Source organism: Peromyscus californicus, unplaced genomic scaffold (assembly GCF_007827085.1).
Source record: "Peromyscus californicus insignis strain IS unplaced genomic scaffold, ASM782708v3 Scaffold_6__1_contigs__length_162567912, whole genome shotgun sequence".
In the NCBI taxonomy this organism is placed as follows: domain Eukaryota; kingdom Metazoa; phylum Chordata; class Mammalia; order Rodentia; family Cricetidae; genus Peromyscus; species Peromyscus californicus.
Window position 1 is genome coordinate 82,786,795 of NW_026294584.1, and position 20,434 is coordinate 82,807,228.

General features: G+C 45.9%; 1 pseudogene; it reads right to left on the minus strand.

Moving 5' to 3' along the window:
- Window positions 1–610: 610 nt before the first annotated feature.
- Window positions 611–16,517, minus strand: LOC128099569 (elongation factor 1-alpha 1-like; annotated as a pseudogene).
- Window positions 16,518–20,434: the final 3,917 nt, after the last annotated feature.

Below are 20,434 nucleotides of genomic sequence, written 5' to 3' on the forward strand. Positions count from 1 at the left end.
GTGTGTATGTGTGTGTGTGTTTGTATGTGTTGCTGGGGATCAAACCCAGGGCCTCAAGTGTGTTAGCCAAGTACCCTAGCACTGAGACTATCTCCAGCTATAATCAAATCTTGATCTGAATTCCATGAGATTATGGGTTATTTGTTTTTGCTTTTAATAGTGAAAACAGAACAATGAGATTTATTCAATATGGCCATATTGGGAAGAGGCAAAAAGATCCAGCAATGCCCCCAAGTCTACCTTCAGGGATCCTGACAGGGAGGTAAGGTTTAAATAGAAAGCAAGAGGTGCTGGGTGGTGGTGGCACATGCCTTTAATCCCAGCAAAAGCAGGCGGATCTCTGTGAGTTCCAGGCCAGCCTGGTCTACAGAGCAAGTTCCAGGACAGGCTTCAAAACTACACAGAGAAACCCTGTTTTGAAAAACCAAAAAAGAAAGAAAGGAAGGAAGGAAGGAAGGAAGGAAGGAAGGAAGGAAGGGAGGGAGGGAGGGAGGGAGGGAGGGAGGGAGGGAGGGAGGAAGAAAGAAAGAGGCATACATAACTGAACAGTCAGTCAGGCAAGACGTGGTCCCGTCCACCACTGTCTCAGCTCCAAGTCCCTCCGGCAAAGTCATTCTTTCAACAGATCCATGAGGTTATGCTTGTCCCTGACTTGGTTTCTCTTGGTCTCACAGGAGTGTCTTTCTCCTTAGGATGAGCCACCACAGCATAGAACTTGGAAAGTTCGGCATACGCACACCTAGGAATAGCGGGTCTCCGAGCATAACCTGGATCTTCCCACCCACACTTGAAAGCAATTCTGGGCTGAATGGAAATGACCATGCTACTGGCATCTACCTCTGTTCCTGCAATGAGTGGCTGCGGGTAGCAAGGAGGCATTCGGTGGCCCTGGGACATGCTGCACAACCCACCTGCAGAGGCTGCGCCATACACTGAAGGTGAATTGTATGGTACCACAACACTGGCCATTTGACCCCATCTGAAGGATTGGTGACCTCCAAGATAATATCAAAGTCAAACTAATGGTCTGGCCTGTAAGTTTACCTGCTTCACATTCTTCTCTAAGTGCGAATTTCCTGAGGCTGAGGAATTAGAGCTGTGAAGGACTTATTCTCTCTGCACTTTGCCTCCAGTGTGCCAGCACCCCCTCTGTCCAAAGATTCTAATGCCTTTAAGACACAAAGGGATTGGTAGATGAGTTTAACACTATTGATGCTAGTTTCTGATTTTGTGTTTTTATGATGTGTGTGTGTGTGTGTGTGTGTGTGTGTGTGCATGTCTGTGTGTGTGCCTGTGTGTTTCTTGAGGTTCTTCTTTGTTTTTATTCCTGTTTGTTTGTTTTATTTTTGTTTGTTTTCTAAAGAGAAAGAGAAAGGTGTGGAGTCCTTAGATCCTTAGTCCCAGGCTCAGGGTGCCTGGTTCTGCCTCTGTATTATTCCCAGTGCAGACTATTAACTGGAAGAGCAGTCACAGCTGCTGAATATGCCCTCCATGCAAATACCATACTAGCTAGTCAACCAGAGTGGCACCATCAACTTATAACTGTTGGAAGATAAACAAAGATACTCAGCATCTACTAGGATTTTAGCCACTAAGACTAGGAGTGGGAGGAAAGGATGATGGGTGTAAGGATAAGGGACCGGTGCCAGATCAACTTAGAAAGAGATATAGATGGGGACCGTGGAGAAGGAAAAGCTGGGACACTGCTAGGGCCCACAGATTTTAGAGGTTTTTAAAGCTGTGGAAGGTTGTGGTTAGGAGGTATAGAGGATGGCAAGTAAAAGAGACAGGAATGAGAGGGAACGTGTGTATGAGTTGTGTGGGGAAAGAATAATAGAGTGTGCCCAATCTTAGACTGGGTGAAGAAACAGAACAATCCTAAAATGTAACTGAGCAAATACAATCAAAAGCAAAGCCATTGTGAGCTATATATGCAAGGGTAGAATTTAAAAATAGCTCATGAAAGATTTTAAATACTAAAAATGACTAAATTAACCATAATATAAAATTTAAAAGGGGCAAGTATAATAAAAGTATGTTAGATTAAAGAGTATTCTGCCAGTCATCATTTCTTCCTTTGTAGGAGGAACTTTAAATTCTTTCTTCATGATGTTTCCTGTAGTGCACTGCCCGATGAGGGAGGAACAATTTGCAATTCCAACTGGAACCTCTAGACCCAGATTTGGGATACGTGCTGCCTAGTGTTGCTCAGGGTTTTAAAGTGAGTGTTGGCACACCTGCCCGGAGTCAAGCAGTGTCATTGTTAGGTGTCTCCCGGGTGCTCAATGCTGTGGTGTGGGTGTGGGAAGTGGTCTTTGACTTCCGAAGTAGTCTGGGTGTTCAGCACTACCAGCAAGTGTGTTAGCGGGTGAGCCACTGCCGGGTGATTTCCATGGACCTCAGCTTGTCCACACTCTGTTTCAGCTTCTCTTCTACCTGCAAGGCCTACGTGTGAAATAGAAGCATGTCCCAGCCTTTCCCACCGTGCTAAACACAGTGGAAAGAGCAGCTAGATTGGATTTTTGCTGATTCACGTGCTCCTACACTGGATAGCTCATCTGGATAAGGCTCCCTTACAGATCGCGTCTCTTATAGGAAGAGATTATAGTGCATTTATCTTGTATGCGTGCATGCAGAGGCCAGAGGTCAACACTGCATGTCTTCTTCGGCTGCCCTCCATTTGCGTTACACTGAACCTGGAACACTACAGTATCAGCTACACCGATCCCAGCGGGCCACTAGCTCCAGCGCTCTGCCTGGACCTGCCCCACCAGCACCGGGGTTACCGGCTGCACCGCCCCACTTGGCTTTTACACGGATCCTCAAAGCACTTTACCGAATGAGCCATCTCCTCATTTCCCAAGTGTGTGTTTTCTTGGCTCTTTTCCTTCCCAGGACTTTATTGCCAAAGCTAGTCTGCCATCCTACCCAGAAGTCCTCTGCCTGTGTTCTTCACCAATGTACAGAAATAAACTCACATGAATATACATGTACCCGTACAAAGCAAAGGCTTCATGAGACAACACTCACTTTTAATATGTATATTCATAAGTACAAAGTAAATAGAAAACAATTAAGTAGCAAGCATGGATTTCTGAATATTCAAGTGCAGCACAAAATATCCCAAAATGTTTAATACAAAGCTGAAAAATATTAGTTTTGTCCCCCTGCCTTAGTTTCACAGCCATCAATGGCTTGCAGGAGCGCCTTAAAAGCACATAGCTGCCAGGCACAATGGTAACTGCCTTTAATCTCAGCACTTGGGAGGAAGAGACAGATCTCTGTGAGTTCAAGGCCAGCCTGGTCTATATATAGTGAATTCCAGTGAGGGCTACATAGTGAGACCTGTCTCACACACACACACACACACACACACACACACACACACACACACACACACACGCTAACTTAGTACACCTTAAGACCTGGGTTCCACCTCTGGCTCAAAACAAAAACAAAACACAGGTCTGGTTGAGGTATCGATGAGTAATCGTGATGACAGCAGTGTGGTAGGAACACATACATTAAGACAGCCCAGGTGTGACCCAGGAAGCCTTGTAGAGAAAGTGGCTTTTGTCCTGATGGGCAAGGGTGACTGGGGTGGCGGGGCTCAGGTGAAGGAAGGTGGGCAACCTGGGCAGGCAGGCAATGCCATTAGCAAAGGCCTGGGTTTATAGTGTCCGCAGACACCCGGCCTTTTGCCACTGTAGCAGGAGGGAAGAAATGATTTTCCTACCTAGAATGCCATGGTGAGAAGAAGCCATTGGGTGGAATGCTTACAAAATAAAACGAAGAAGAAATCAAAACAACAAAACACCCTTACCAACAAAATATGTGTCTATGCAATAACAGCAACAACAAAAATATATTACCAAAGTCTAAGATTCAAGATAATTGCAACCAGGATACGTGCTGGGTAGGATGAAGTTCGGGGTGATTGTTCTACACTTGCTTAGAGACAAGTAAATTAGGTACTGTTTAACTTATTGCTCATACTGTGAAAATGTGGAAATGATGTTGCTTAACTTGGACAGGTGATAAAGCTTTGAAAGGTGTAGAGAGGTGTGGTTTCTGGCTCCAGAAGGCTTTCTCCTCCGGGGGGGGGTCTGCCCTCCCCTCCCCACCACTGGGCTCTCCTCAGCACCAGGCTTTCCTCTGTACTATCTACGTCCCTTGTACCTGACCAGAGGCTCTGAGTCTTGTGCTGTGGCTCCCAAGGGAAGAAAGGTCAGGACGAAGAAGACAGCCTCAGCCCTCTTCCGGCTGACTCAGCCTCCCACTTCACCCATGAGTGTACTAATAAGAGGCTTCTGATTTGACCTGGCATTCCTCTCCCTCCTGCCAGGATCTGGCTCCTACTGTACCTCACCCTCTGGTGTGGTGTTCTGCAAAGCCTGCCCGTTCTTTGCCTGGCTGGGGGCTCTGCCTCTCACCTCTCTGCACAGTCCTTCCACACACCTGCAAGCAGGCTCTTGTGTCTAACGTCCTTAGAAGTCCATGGTCTGCAGAGCATTTTGTCAATCTTTTGTTGTTGTTAAGAAGTCCAAAGTGACCCAAAGGAGCAGAGGACAGTACAGTAGCTTTTCCTGGTTGTTTTGTTTTCTTATTCAACTTTATTTTAATGGATATTTGAGAGATTTTTGGTCAAGTTATTCTATTTAAAAGTACCGATTTTTTAAATAAAGAGCTTAAATTTCTCTCTCTCCCTCTGTCACCACACACACACACACACACACACACACACACACACACGATCCACAAAATATTCTCCACTCCTTCTGAAGGTTTTAGGATGCCACGAACTAGCTCTTTACTGTTAAATGTAAATGACCAGTTGAGACAAACAGCTGAGACCATTCTTCAGCCACTGATTAAGACTAAATGTCAGGTGTTAGGGATAATATGCATTAGGTCTCCTGAGTTTTCTGTGCAGACTTGGTGACCCTGTCAGCTCCAGCAGCCTTCTTGCCCACAGCTTTGCTGTTGCCCACGCCAACCAATTTGTTTCAGATCACAGACAACAAAAGGACCTCATCAGAAGAGCTCAGAACATGCAGGGACTTGCTTGGAGCCATATGGGGGGTGGCTGCCTACCAGATTTCAAGGATTTCGGGCCTTCTTCCAGCCTTTCTTCCTCCTCCTCCTCTTCTTCCTTCTTTGCCTCTGTGTGTGATGTGTGTGAATATGGGTGCATGCATGCCATGATACACATATGAAGATCAGATGACGTTTTCCAGAGTTGGTTCTCTTCTTCCATCATGGGGTCTTGGGATCAAATTCATGTCATCAGGCGTGCACAGCAAGTGCTTTTACCCACTGTGCCATCCCACCAGAACCACCTTCTTCCCAGAACGGTCATCAGTTTTTCCTTTGAGCTTAGCAGACTAACAAACAGTGGGAGGTGTGTGGCGATCCAGCACAGCGACACAGACAGCGCTAGTTGGGCCTGGATGGTTCAGGATAACCACCTGGGTGGTGAAGCCAGCGGCTTCCATTGGTGCATCCCTGTGGCTGTTGCCTGCAATATTGCCACAATGAACATCTTTTGCAGATGCGGTCTTGGCACTGAAGTCCACACTATCCCCAAGAAGAGCTTCACTCAAAGCCTTGTGGTACCTTTCAGTAGACTTTAACATCAGTTGTGATATTGACTAGATCAAGCATGTCCACCATGTCAGGTCTGAGAACACGAGGCTCCACTCAGTCTGCAGGGACAGTAGTAAACCTCTAATTTTATAGCTGTCTGGGAATGTCTACTGGTAGGGAGTAGTCCAAAACTTACAGCAGTGTGGTTCCATCACTGCCATCTTCACAGATGACATCCTACCCCTTGAACCAAGCCATATCAGCATGTTGTTCCTGTTCCAGCAAGAAATCAGCTCAATGCTACTGTCGTAGGGTTATAGCCAATTTACTAGATATAGGGGCTGACTTCGTTAACAGTTTCCCCAGATTTTCTCTGGCTGTGGAGTGGCTCTATTTTGTTGACACCAAGAATGAACTGTTTCACACCCAGCATGAAAGCAGGAAGGCATGTTCAGGGGTCTGCCTATTCATAGAGATTACAGTTTCAGCTTCACCAACATTAGCGGGAATCACCTGGAGAGTCTGAGACAGGAGCACAATCGTGTTGTTAACAATGTCTCTGTGTCCTGGGTCATCAGTGACAGCCACATACTTGTTGGTCTTGAATTTCTACAAGGAGAAGCCAACAGTGACACCATGTTCACACACTACCTTTTAGTTTGTCCAAGACCCAGACATATTTGGAGGAGAGCTTTCGAATCTTGACAACCTCCTTCTCAAATTTTTCTTTAAAGAATTTTTTTAATTACATTCATCCATTTATTTTGAGGAGCATGCATACTCCTATGAGTGTGTGGTAGTAACAGACCAACTTGTAGAACTTGGGGGACTTAGTTCTCTCCTTACACCATGTGGGTCCCAGGAATCAAACTCAGATCTTCGGGCTTGGCAGCAAATGCTTTTCCCCGCTGCGTTGTATGGCTAGCTCCTTGATTTTCAGTGGTTCTTTTGTCAATCCCACCACATTTGTGGACCAAATGGCATTGCCTAAATCTGCACGTCCAGCAGTGATGTCAGTGGGTCTTTCCTCTCTCGTTGTGGCTTCAGTTTAGCAGTGGCTTCACAACACTGTGTTCTGACGGCAAACACCGCGTGGGTAAGAAGTACATTAGTTTTGAAGGGTACAAGGTCCAGGGTGGATGTGAGGCAAGTAGCATCCTAGAGAGAGATCCAGAAATGAAGTCTGAGAATCCAGAAGGCAGCAGAAAGGCAAAAGATTTAGGGTTTCAGGGGCCATCAAGATGTGTCACTAGGTAGAAGTACTTTCCACCAAGCCTGACAACTTGAGTTTAATCCCTGGAACTCACATGGTAAAAGGAGAGAGCCAGCTCCCAGGGGCTGTCCTTCTGATCTCTGCAAATGCATGGTGGCACACTCACACCTACCCCACACCAAGCAAATAAGGGTAATGAAAAAGATTTAGAGTCATGGGGCAAAGAAAGAAAGGACCTCCCCCCGCAACAAAGTTCTTTCTCTATTAATATTTTGCTGTATTAGACTCCAAATAGCTTCAAGTTGCCTCAAGATATCAGACTCTGTCCTACAAAATATGATCCTCTCTGCCTGGACAGGCTATGTATAGTCCTACATGATTCTTTTTAAATCATTCTATAGGTCAATTTATAGATTAACTATAAGCTAGGGAGATCTGCCCAAGTCCCCGATTTTGAACTTTCATCTTACCCTTTGTTTTCTTTAGCATTTGGTTATCACAGTGATTCTTGTTGTGAATCTGCCTTTATTAGTTGAAGTTACCTATTCCCTGTCAGATTATAAGACTGTGAGAGTGGGGCGTGTTCTTTCTTATTTCCACCTAGTTGTACCTGCTAGCCCTAGATCTTCCAGCTAGGGAAGCCAATAGGTTGCAAGTCTGTATCCCAGAAAGTAGACTCTGGGATGGAGTTTAGAGTAGAGAATATTTATTAAAGAGTGCCCCAGGGTTCCATACTCAAGGGGATGAGAGGACAGAGAATGCAGTGCAGGTCCATTGAAAGCCTCAACTGAGCCCAGGGCAGCCTGGAGATAGCATGGCTAGAATTATTAGGCATTTTTTTACTGCCAGTGATCACTCTTGGTTACTCCAGAAAGGGTCATAACTTTGGCCAAGGTAACTTGAAAACAAAGCAGTTCCTGACAGGGCAGTCAAAGGCCTTCTACGACAATGCTTCCATAGATCATGGCAACTATAGTGGCAGTAACAAACCATCTCTCAGTTCTCTTTCCATCTACCTGACCTCACATCTCACAGATACTTACACGAGCCACTAAACTCCCAGGCATAGTTCACAAGTCCTTCCTGGGTCCCTCCACAGCACAGGCACCGCCTGCGTGTCTTGCCACAACTGGCGGTTTCCAGGATTGAAGAAAGTTTGAGGGGAGAGAGATGAACAGTAAAGAAAGAAAAGAAAGGGGCCACCGACAAATTCCACACCTAGGGCATAATTTGAAGACGGGAAGAAACTAATGAATGTCAAGTTTAGAGAAGAACTAGCCGTAGATGGTTCCTTCTCTCCTATTTTACTAGAGGAAACAGCCTCATGAAGTCAGAATCACTTTACAGGGACCCCAGATGCAAGCCTTGCACTCATGAAGACGGGGTGTTGCTCAACCTTTTGCATGGAGACCTCAGCTCTGCCCTTGCTGGCAACAGAAGTCTTCAGCTGCAAATGGCCTTTGTGTTAGCCAGAGAGACGTCACTGAGGCAACACCACGGTGAGTTGTTGTCTGCTGCCCCTGTGGGTGAACCCCAACCTGCTAACCTGACTCGGCATGACTTTTTGGTTGTTGTGTTTACTCGATGAGTCAACTCAGCTCTCCTGACCCTGGACTGCTCTGATTGTAATTAACCTGGTCATCACCATAGTGACTGGGTCAAAAAGGTCCAAACCCTTTCTCTGACACCTGCCTGTTCTTGGATAAATGATCTCATCAAGTATTACAAAGGAAGGTATTACTCCTATTAAAACCCCACAACCCTTTTTTGTCCGTGTTTTCCATAAAAAATGTAAATGTGATCTATTTTTTCTTAGCTAGGAAAGGCCTCTGGACATGCTCCAAATCTGAGTGAACTTAGAACTTCCCAGTTAGTGTGCTAGCTAGAACTTCCCAGTTCTCAGTGTGCTAGCTAGCTAGACATGCAAAGTCTATGGAAGAATGAAACTCAGTGAGAAGCAATAAGCCAAGAGAAAATCATTCAAAGCTAAAATAGCACAACTGAAAGCACTAATGTAACCTACTACTTCATAAAGACCTAAAGTTAGGACATCTTTTATCCATTAACAACATATTGACACTGCCTGAGTGCCTGGACTTTTAGGTGTAGGGAAGACATCACTGAACAAGAAGATTCAGCTCCTAACTTGACGTCATGTACTTCCAGATTAATAGAGGAAACCAATGTCAAACAAGCTGTTGACCCAATGACAGTCATCAGGATAAAAGAGAGGGTGCAGGGCTCAGGGACAGTACACAAGCAGTCTGCTCAGGTCACTGTGGCTTCACCCTAAGGTGCAACCTAAAAGATGCCTATGAATCAGCCGTAGCAGCAGGAAACAGCAACTGTGACCAGGAAGGATCTCTGTGCACCTGTGAATCAAATGATCTGGAGGGTAGGAGAGGACAGAGAGACAGGGCAGGGTGACACTATGTGACACTGGAAAAGACAGTGTGTCCCAGTGTTGCAGGGCACAGTGAGCTACGAAAAGGAGTCGAATGTTTAATTAATGAAATGAAGAAACATTGGTAGAGACTAACAGTGACATCATCATATTTATGTTTCTAAAAAGACAAAAACCAACAAAAGGAAATGCATGCATGCCCGTGCTTCTCTGGCTGCTCTGTCAACACAAAGAGAATGGGAAGAATAAGTGTGAGGGCATAAGCCTATGGCATGTCCAAACTCAATAAACTGCACCCATTATATACATGCAATATGTGCCTTGAGATGCATCAATTATACATCAATAAAAACATAAAAGGGGGGAGGAAATGAGAAGTGGAGATGGGAGGAGAGGGAGGAAGGAGCAAGGAGTACAAGAAGAGAGAGCAGTGGAAATTGACTGCAGAAGATAAGGTGTTGGATCAGAGCAGGAATCTGTGGGTCAACATGACTATTTAAGGCCTGGATAAAGTCAACCTGCCTTTGGCTAGTGTTAGGTCTCAGACTCCAAAGGGCAGAGCATATGTCCAGAAATGACAGACTAGGTTCAGTTCAAGCTGGACTACAGAAGGACTTCTGGGAGATGGTTCCTCAGGAACCTGGGAAACAGGTCGCTGTATGCAAAAAGGAGTCATTTCCATTATCTTCCCTTGACTCTGGTGAAAGGGACATATGGCTCGCTGTTGACATACACCTGTGGCTATAATCAAAGTTCATGCTATCCTCCAGACTCTTTCAGTCCTTCTTCACAGATCCTTGTTATGCCTTTCAAAGTCCGTGCTAGCCTCCTGGCCCTTCTCACCTCCCCCACTCCTCCACTCTGTCAGCTCCTGGGCTGCTGCAGTTCACAGGCCTCCCTGCTCCGGTCATTCGCTGTCTATATAAAGGTGAGGTTTCCTCCCTGCCCCTGCTATTCCCACTATTCTCTCTCTTGCTAGTCTAGAGTCTCTTGCAGATAGAACTGACCATGTCTAGTCTGCTTTTTCTCTCTGGTCTGGACTCTTCTAAATATCTACAGATGTCCTTTCTCTCTCTCTTATCTACAACAACCCTTGCCCCCAACCATGGAGCAGCCATTTTGGTGGTTTCTTTACTATGCCCTCACTTACAGTTTGCATGCTCAACTCTGAGTGTCCAGAGTTTATTATCTGGTGACGATAAGGCGTAGGAAAAGCGGACTTTGCCTGCTGAGAGACTCTTCCTAGAGAAACTACTGACAAGGCCAAGTGTGAAGGGATCCTAGCAAACCCCATTCAGCTTGCTTGGGGGGGGGGGGGACATGCAAAGCCAGCCTTCCAAAGGTTGAGCTGAGAAAAGAGCTCCCCACAGTTATGTCTGCAGCCGTCTGTTGGGTTGGCCATGGTAAAGATCAAATAGGGCAACTGTGGGGCTACGACCCCCCCAAAGAAAACCCTCACCCCACCGTGTGTACAAGGGGCTCACTCAAGTGGCGTTTGTAGTACCCTTGCAACAGCCTTCGCACAGAGTGCCAGGAGGGAAAGTGAACAGCCAAGTACAGAAGACAAATCTCTTCAAGAATTTACCGAGCTGAGCCAGGGGTGGCGGCGCACACCTTTAATCCCAGCACTTGGGAGGCAGAGGCAGGCAGATCTCTGTGAGTTCTAGGCCAGGCTGATCTACAGAGTGAGTTCCAGGACAGCCAGCACTACCTAGTGGGACCATCTCGAAAAAAGGCAAAATGAAACTAAAAGTTTCTGAACTGGCAGAGCGTGGTGGAGGTTATGTAACTGTAGGCTGGAGTGCTGGAAGGCAAAGAAGAGGAGACATTGATGATAACCCTCTCCAGGGTCTTCCTTGAGGGGTTGGGTGGTCGGTGTTATCATCCCCCTGGTGAGAACTGGTGGTGAGGAGCGGGTGATTACCTCCTTTTAAACGACGGACTTCAGAATGTCAGTCTCCAGATTGTGATGACAAGTAAGGGTCAGATACATGGGTCTCTGAAATGGATGGGATGCACTGTGAGAGAGGTGGTATTACAGCCACAGGGGTGGATGGAATCTAGGGAGAGACTGTGGAGAAAAGAGAAAGTTTGAGTGGGATAAAGCCAGGGTCCAGGAGAAGGCTTCATGACAATGTTATCAGCAACAATAAAAGCTCAGAGAGAGTCTGGGTGTCATATGAACCTACTGCTGATTCTTCTGTGCATGGCTTGAAGCTTACTGGATCAACAATGGATGAAGGTCAGCCAAACAATTTGGCAAGGTAATCTCTGGGGGAGGTTGGAACTGCATGCTCATATCCTGATTACCCTAAAATAAGCCAACCTATGATCTGGGCTTGTTAGCTGTACCCATAACCCCAGCCCAGCCCTCAGGAGGCTGAGACAGGATGACTGCATGCTCATGGCCAATCTATACAAAAGGGGGTTTAGAGGTCGCGGCTGGAGAGTGGGCTCAGTGGTTAAGAACACTTGCTGCTCTTGCAGAAGAGCCATGTGGTGGCTTGCGACTGTCGTTACTACAGTTCCAAGGGATCCAATGCCTTCTCTGGCCTCTGAGTGTACCAGGCATACACATGGTGCACATACATACATGTGGGCAAACACTCATACACATTAAATTTAAAAATCTTAAAAAAAAAAAAAAGAGCCAACCCCTAAAAGGAATGTTATGAGAACTGGGAACTAACTGGTATAAGAATCCCAACTCTTCCTTCAGCTCCCCGGGTTGTGACTCATGAGCATTGTGTCCAGAGACTAGATCTCCCTGAGACCTCAGAACCTGGGTCCTGGTCTCATTCCCCAGAACAGACCCGACTCTGTGGGTTCTTGTTTCCTGAATCCTTTCCCCCAGGCAGCCACACTAACAAGAGCACGTGAACATGTGGAGATGAAAGCTGGCAGGGAGAAAGAAAATCCTCTAAGAGACTAATATTTCCCTGAGGACAAGTCACCACAGAGGCCAAGTTATAGCCAGAAAACCAACTGATGCATTTGCAATGAGAAAATCTGCTTTCAATAGCGCTAGAAGTTCGTACTGGCCAGACCAATGTGTTCTCACCCTGTTGAAAAGTCAACTCTTAGGAAGCCAGATTATCCAGAGGAGACTTGGTGAACAAGCGTTGAATGGTCTGTGTTCCCCGGCTCAGCTGGCCATGGAGCTCTTACCTGTTAGGGATTGCCTTGCCCGTGGACTTCACTGTTTAGGTCTGCTGGCCAATCGTCCTGCTCATCAGAAGACTGAACAGACAGGTAGGGCCAGTGCTTGAGGTTTGTCATGTTCTGAGTTTCCATGGCTGGCCAGTTTCCTTCTCTCATAATGTGAGTCCATTTCCCCCGAGTCATCAGGGATTCATTTACTCCCTTACTGGAATTCATTTACTCCCTTACTGTCATGGTCAAACTCAATATCATCTACCGAAAAACATATTTAAATGCAATATCTTGGATATTTTTTCAACAAGGAACTTATCCCAACCACTGCATATGTATTTCTTTGTTTGAATACCTTTTTAAAGATACATTTTGTTTTATTTATTTATTTATTTATTTGTGTGTGTGTGTGTGTGTGTGTGTGTGTGTGTGTGTGTGTGTGTGTGTCTATATGAGTATATGCCACATGTGGGCAGAAGAAGGTGTTGATAGACTTCTGGAACTGGAGTGACAAGCAGTTATGAGCTGCCCCACATGGATGCTGGGAACTCAACTCAGGTCCTCTGTAAGAGCAGCAAGTGCTCTTAACCACTTAGCCATCCCTCCAATGCTTGACATTAAACAACAAAACAAAACAAAAAAACAAACAAGAAGTCAAAGTCTCATATATAGCTGACTCCATAGGCTGACCTCAACCTTGAGCCACCCCCCCCCCCTCCCGCTCTTGCTTCCTGCATGCTAGGATTGCAATGTACACTGTCACAATGAGCCACCTGTTATTGATTGAGTCCCACGTACTTCAAGACTGCCGGCAAGCATTTTCTAAAGGCTTGCCATGGGAGAAAACAACCTTTTAAATTAAATTAAAGGAATGTAATCCCCCTCATGGGAATCCTGAGTACGGAAACTCTCCCTCCTGAGGCTGGAGTAACCTGCAGGGGTTAACTTAGTGCCTGTGAAATGAGCTGGGTACCTGGGAGAAAGGAAGAAAGCGGTCAGCATCCCAGGAAGGTTGGTAGCCTCCAACCATGCCAGGATGCTATGAGGTCTACATTCCAAAAAGCACTCTGTTAGAAGGTGGAGAGCACATCTTTGATGAGACATGATGCTGAGTTCCCATCCATGTTCAACCTAGGCTCATCTTTGGACAAAATGATGATATCTGAATCTTCTGGGAGAGCAAAATATACAGTGCATTGTACACAGTACCTACCCTTCCTTCCTCCTTTCCTTCTTATATTTGAAGGAATATAATATATATTGAACAGTCCTTTAGAAATGTTCTTGCTCTGCCTACCCCATTCACTCTGGCATCTTAAAAGTGGTGACAGTGATTGGTAATCAATTTTTTTTTCCTCAGAGTGTCTTAACCATATCAATACATTTACCTTCATGCATTTACTTCTGAGACTAAAGTAGTGAAACATTTCAAGGAAAGATGACTGGGCATGGGCTGGTGCTTGTTGAAGTTGGACAGCAAGCACAAGGGGTCCATTCAATTGTTTCCTGTGCTTTTAGATCTTCCGGGTGGAGGTGGGTCTTTTTCTGAGCCCTAATTGTGACATATAAAGTCCATAGGGTGAGGACTCCTTCAGCAACTTGGTCTAGCAGGAAGCTATCGCTCATGACCTGGTGGTGTCAGGCGCCCCCGTGTGACAAAAATGTGAACCTCTCTGCCAGCGGTGAATGTAAGTAGTTCCGCACTGGGCTCGGGATGGGGGCAGGGCTGTTTGTGATGCTGGGGATCAAATCCAGGACCTTGTGCCCGGCAGAAAACCAGCACAGTTTATCTCTGATCCTAACTTCTGGATCAAATCCAGGACCTTGTGCCCGGCAGAAAACCAGCACAGTTTATCTCTGATCCTAACTTCTAATTTAAGAAACGTCTTGTGGATTTTTGTTGTTTGTTTTTGTCTTTGTTTTGTTTTGTTTGTTTGCACATAGTTCAGCCTTGGTTAATATGTTTCTAAGTCACTGCTTCAAATCTGCCACATAATTTCAACTTCTAGAGCACTTGGCCGCTAACTTGTGATTATCTGCTCATTCTTCTGGCACAGTTCTTCTTCACATCTCTTCTCCTTTTCAAATGGACTGGAAGGAAAGGAACAAAAGGGCGGAGAACAGAAGAGAATGAAGGGAAGGGGAGAATTAGACTCCCTTTCTTCTCCCTTTCCCCCTACCTCAGTGTGCAAATGCTGTGTCATATGTGGAATAACATCAGCCATTGTCTTTTCTGCTGTTGTTAAGTAATTGGCACGTAAGTGGCATTAAATCTGGTTGAAAACTAACTTTTGCCACTTGGACTTGTCATTTTACATTCCAATTTTTCCCCCTTTACCTGTAGCATAGGAATGGCAACGCTAACGTGACTTCTGAAGGTCACGGTAGGGTCATGCTAGATGGATGGTACCAGAGAAAGCCCTTTGGGTCCCACAAAGCCCTGTGTGCATGTTAGGGGAGCGTCACTCCGGAAACTCCGGTGTAGCAGCTGGCCCCTCCCCCTGACTCACCAGCGGGCAGGAGCCTAAGAGATGCAGAGAGAAGGGCTTTAAGATAATTCTGGTTAGGCTTAGGCGGCCTCTCTATGAGCACAAAGCCCAGCAAAGATGGTCTCTTCTTGTATTTTTAAAAGTGAGACAATTATCCCCAACATCGATGCACACAACAGTGTTGGAATTTGCCCAGGGAGATAAGTCAATGAAAACACAGTTATCGGTCTTTTTTTTCTTTTTAACAGAAAAAACACTGTGTTTCATTTAAAATGAAGATGATACAGGAGTCTAGAAAAATCAGAGGTGTTAGCTTCAATTTTTCAAATGCCACTTAACCCTTCCACAGAAGAGTCCCTGGTTAGGTATTGGGAGTATCTCCAGCTTTTACAGAAAAGGAAGTGAACAGGTACCCTGTTTTACAATTTCTTCTTTTTTTTTTTTTTTTCCATTGCTCATTGTGACACTTGGTCTAAATGGTCAACTTAAGAAGATTTACAGTCACTTTAGAGACAATCATCAGAGCTGGTCTGTTAGTCATTAGGTATGAAGACCTGCCCTAAATGTGGGCGGCACCAGCCCATGGACAGGGATCCTGGACTGATTAAAAGGGAGATAGTGAGCTGAGCATAGGAATCCATTGCGGTCTGCTTCCTGGCTGCGGATACGATGTGAACCAGCTGCCTCAAGCTCCTGTCACTGTCTTTCTGACCGTATCCTCAAACCGTGAACCAAGAGATAAACTATCACTCCTTTAAGTTGCTTCTCGTGGGATATTTGATCAAGCAACCGGAAGAAAAAGTAGTGTGCTCATCAACTGTAGTCTTGCTTTGGGGAGGGGGTTGGGGGGAGGTGAGCTATGGTCTCACCGGGTAGCTGAGTCTAGCCTGGAATTCCCAATCTTCCTGCATCGGCTTCTGAGTGCCAGGATCACAGTTGTACACCGCCACGCCCCGTCTTACAGTAGGTTTCTTTAAGAGTGGAATTTTAAAAAGAAATTGAGAAGGAAATACCCCTTGCCAGGGGATTTTTTTATCCTGTGCCTTAAGCTCAAACAGAATCAGGATGCTAGTAAGCTAGGGCCCAGGAGCAAACACGCACCCTGTGCACACCTTTCTCACTTATATGTACACTCAGACTAAAATGTGAACTTCTTGAATGTGGGTCATACTCCCCAGACAAATGTAATGCCTGGCTTCGTGTTTGCTGAGTGAATAAATGAAATAACAAAAGAAGTTGGATATGAGACTCTTACAGAAGTAATCCATAATTTAATCCTGACTGGGCCCCTTCTTGTTTTCCCAATAAATTTGCACATTCATCCTTCTGGTCTCCAAGCAGGACTCTAGTGTGTGTTGTACTTGTATTTTGTTTGTTTGTTTGTTTGTTTGATCTTATCATTGTTTTCAAGAAGACACTGCCGTAGTGGGATGATGGGGTCAGGTCTGGACATAGATGTTTTACTTGGTAACCGGATTTTCAAATTCACCCTTGCCACCTGTATTGTGCACAGTGTTCGAAGGGAAACAGAGCCACCGTGAGCACAGCTGGGAGCTCCTCCAGGGTAGGGCGTTAGTCCGCACAGGTTTGTGAGCTGAGGAGGGTCTCCCTGTTTCTGCAGCTGCTTCCCTGGGCAGTGTATTTCCAGAAGCCTTCTAGGCTGACCCGCCATCTTCTGCCACCTGCTGGATGAATCCGGCGTTACTGCCTTCCTAGCAGAAGTCTGTCACTGGCACGCTGAATTTCTATCACTCTCAAAGCAGCCTGTGAGTAGGGCCCCAACTTAGCTGCACTTTCAGATAAGCTAACAGAGGCTCCCGACTGGGCAACTCACCCCAACAACTGGCACTGGAGCTCCGCTCTCCAGGTGTCCCTAACGTGGTGACTTGAAACAACAGGTATTTGCCCTCTGACTGTCATGGAGGGAGAAGCTGGAAATGCAAGTAAGTGTTGACCGACCATGCTCCCTCCCCGGCTTCTGGTGGCTCAAGGCTGCTTAACAGAGATACATCATTCTGAGCTCTGTTTTTCCACGTAGTCCTCTCCTCTATTTATTTATTTATTTATTTATTTATTTATTTATTTATTTATTTATTTATTTATTTATTCATTTATTTATTTATTTATTTATTTATGTGTTGTATACACGTGTTGAAGGCCAGAAGTTGACATCAGGTGTTCTCTTCAGTGACTTTCCAGTTTATTTTTTTTTTTTTCAGCTAGGATTCCTTGCTGAACCTGGAGCTTACTGACTGGCGAGACAGATTGACCAGCAAGCCCAGGGATCCCCCCCCTCCCCCGTCTCCACTTCCTACTGCCCGAGTTATATATACACGCTGCCACACTTAGCTTTTCATGTGGTTCTGGGGATCCAGACTCAGGTGCTTACACTTGCATAACCTGTGCTGTAGCAGAGACATCTACCCAGCCCTCTGTATTTCTCAAAAGGTTATTTGTCGCCATATCAGGACCCACCAGGGTAACCCAGGGAAAATCTCATCTTGAGATTCTTTCTCCTGTCTACAAAGACCCTTTCCTAAACAAGGCCACATTCACATGCTCCTGGAGTAAGAATGTCAACATACATTTGGGGGGGTGGACTACCACACCACACGACACTGGTTTATCCAGTAGCTGTGGAATAGAGCTGGGATTCCAGCCTGCATCTGCCTAACCTGAGCTATCCTTCTACTCACTGTTGTTGATATATTGTGTACCCCAATAAACTTACCTGGGGGGTCAGAGAACAGAACAGCCACTGTATTAAACATAGAGGTTAGGCAGTGGTAGCACACGCCTTAACTCCTAGCATTCAGGAGGCAGCGATCCAGTCAGATCTCTGGGAGTTCAAGGCCACACTGGAAACAGGATCAGGCATGGTGGCACACACCTTTAATCCCAGCAATCTTGAGATCAGATTTGAGAAGAGTCCCACAGATCATGCTCTGTCAGCCAGCAGAAACTAGGTCAGCAACAGGCAGTCCTGGGTAGAGGGAGCACCTGCCCAGGGTGGTCTTTCAGGTACCGGCCACTAGCTAGCCCCAGACTTCTAGTTTCTGTTTTTGCTTCTGCAGTAGCCAGCTGGACAGTGTCAGGAAGACCACAAGACACCTAGTAACTGGTGGTGGATTCCATCTTTTTAAAATTTTTATTGCTGTGTGTGTGTGTGTGTGTGTGTGAGAGAGAGAGAGAGAGAGAGAGAGAGAGAGAGAGAGAGAGAGAGACAGAGAGAGAGAGACAGAGAGAGAGACAGAGAGAGAGAGAGACAGAGAGAGAGAGAGACAGAGAGAGAGACAGAGAGAGAGAGACAGAGAGAGAGAGAGAGAGCGAGCATGCACATAACACATAAGTGTAGGTACCTAAGGAAACTGGAGGTATAAAATCCACCAGAACTAGAATTACAGGCTATTCTACGCTATCTATCATGAGTTCTGGGAACTGTACTCGGGTCCACCACGAGAGTAGTACCAGCTTTTAACCACTGGGTCCTCACCACTCCAGCACCTTTGCAGAAACCATCTTTATCAGTACCATACTCTAATCAGCTGAGCTAACCTGCTAGATGAACCCACCCATCTTTAAAATGCTGGCTAATTTGGGGCTGGAGAGATGGCTCAGCAATTAAGAGTGAGCACTGCTCTGGCAGAGGGCCCTGGTTCAGTTCCCAGCACCCACACCGAGTGCAGGCCCACGTGCTGGTGTGCACACACTCCAACATAGACACACATACTCATAACTAAAATGTATCTTTTTAAAAGGTTTGCTAGGAGCTGCTGAGATGGCTCAGTGGTTAAGAGCACTGGCTGTTCTTCCAGAGGACCTGGGTTCAATTCCCAGCACCCACATGGCAGTTCACAACTGTCTGTAATTCCAGTTCCAGGGGATCTGACATCTTCATACAGACATACATGCAAGCAAAACACCAATGCACACAAAATAAGAATAAATAAATCATTACAAATAAAATAAAGTAATGCTTGCTGAGCGTGACTGTATGACTAGGACGTCACCCCTACCTTGAAGGAACTCACAGACTAGCAAACCAGGCAAACAGCCACAGGTACTAACAGTGCAGAGAACTGGGCAGGTGAGATGACTAAGTGGGCAATGGTGCTTGCTGCCAAAACTGATGACCTGAGTTCAATCCTCAACATCCTGACCTCCACACATGTACATGTGTAAACATACACACACGCGCAAATAAGCAAACAAATAAGTGTATTTTTTTTTTTTTCAAAAAGTGATGAAAACTTCAGGAGCCCCAAGGAGTTACTTGGGGGAGAGGGAAGTGCCTAAGAAAAGGCTTGGAGGGGGAAGGGCGCATGCGCAGAATGTGTTCTGGGTGTGCCCTGTGGTGTTTATGCAGTTACCGTGACCCCATGAGGAGAGGGGCTCTGAAGCCCATGTTCCAAGCATCCTGTCTTCTTTGAATTCAAAACCGTCTGATTTTAGAGAGACAATGTGCTATGAGTTGAATATCACACATTATTTATCTTTTCTAGTAGGTTCTGGAGCTGCACTCCATAACTACTGTCTTCAAAAAAAATAAAATCATATTGAGTAAAACAAACAGAATAAAAAACCTTTCTGTCCACTTAGGACTGGTTTTCACGGCCAAGCGGCTCTGGGTGGACAAAATGCCACTGCCTCGTGAATTAAGGGAGGAGCCTCTGTGCTCTCAGCATCGGGGTTAAAGGTAAGAAGTTGAGGGCTTTCGCAGAAATGAAGACAGAAGCTGGTGGTGGCATTAAAGTGCCAGCACTTAGAGAGGTAGAGGCAAGAAGGTCAGGAATTCAAGGCCAACCTCAACTGCATCGGAAGGCCCATCTGGCCTACACGTAGTCCTGTCTCAAAAAAACAACAAGAAACTAGAAGCTCCGAAGAGTTAAAAACTGATCTGAGACACACGGTAAGTGGTGCCTCTGGAATCAGAGCGTGCGCTGGCCTGTCTTGCTTACTCAGTAACATTCTGTTCCAGGTTTGATTGGGTAAAGCACTTGAGCCCTTCCTATCCCCGAGGAACAGCATGACTCTTGGTATCACCTTGCAGCACCCACTGTCTGTGGAAACGCTTGTAGCAGAGGCTGAGGTCAGCAGGACCTGCATGATTGTTTGGCCCACACGTTCATGGCATGCCAATTCTGAGGCCTCTGCTAGTGTGAATATGTAAGCCATGGCAAGCAGGACCGTGCAGTTCTCATGCGGAGCTGGAAGGGTTCGAATTTAAGAGCCATGCAAACGACAGCACAGGCAGCATTGCTCAGGCAGCGGAACCAGACGGTGCCTCTTCGTTGACCAGCTTCAAAAACACGTGCAATGACTTAAACTTACACAACAAAGTCCCGAGAGAGTAATAATTACCCCTAAGAGCATGTTTAAGAGAAAGGGTCTGGCAAACAGACGTGGAAATACCAGTCCAACAATATTTTCGGTATTTACTTACAGATAATACCGAGTCAGACTCCTCTTCCACCCAACCCCAACACACCTCAAACACCATACACACAGGCATGCAAAACCATACTTGTATATCAATGCATATTCACACACATAGACACACACGGATATGCACATGAACACACACATGTA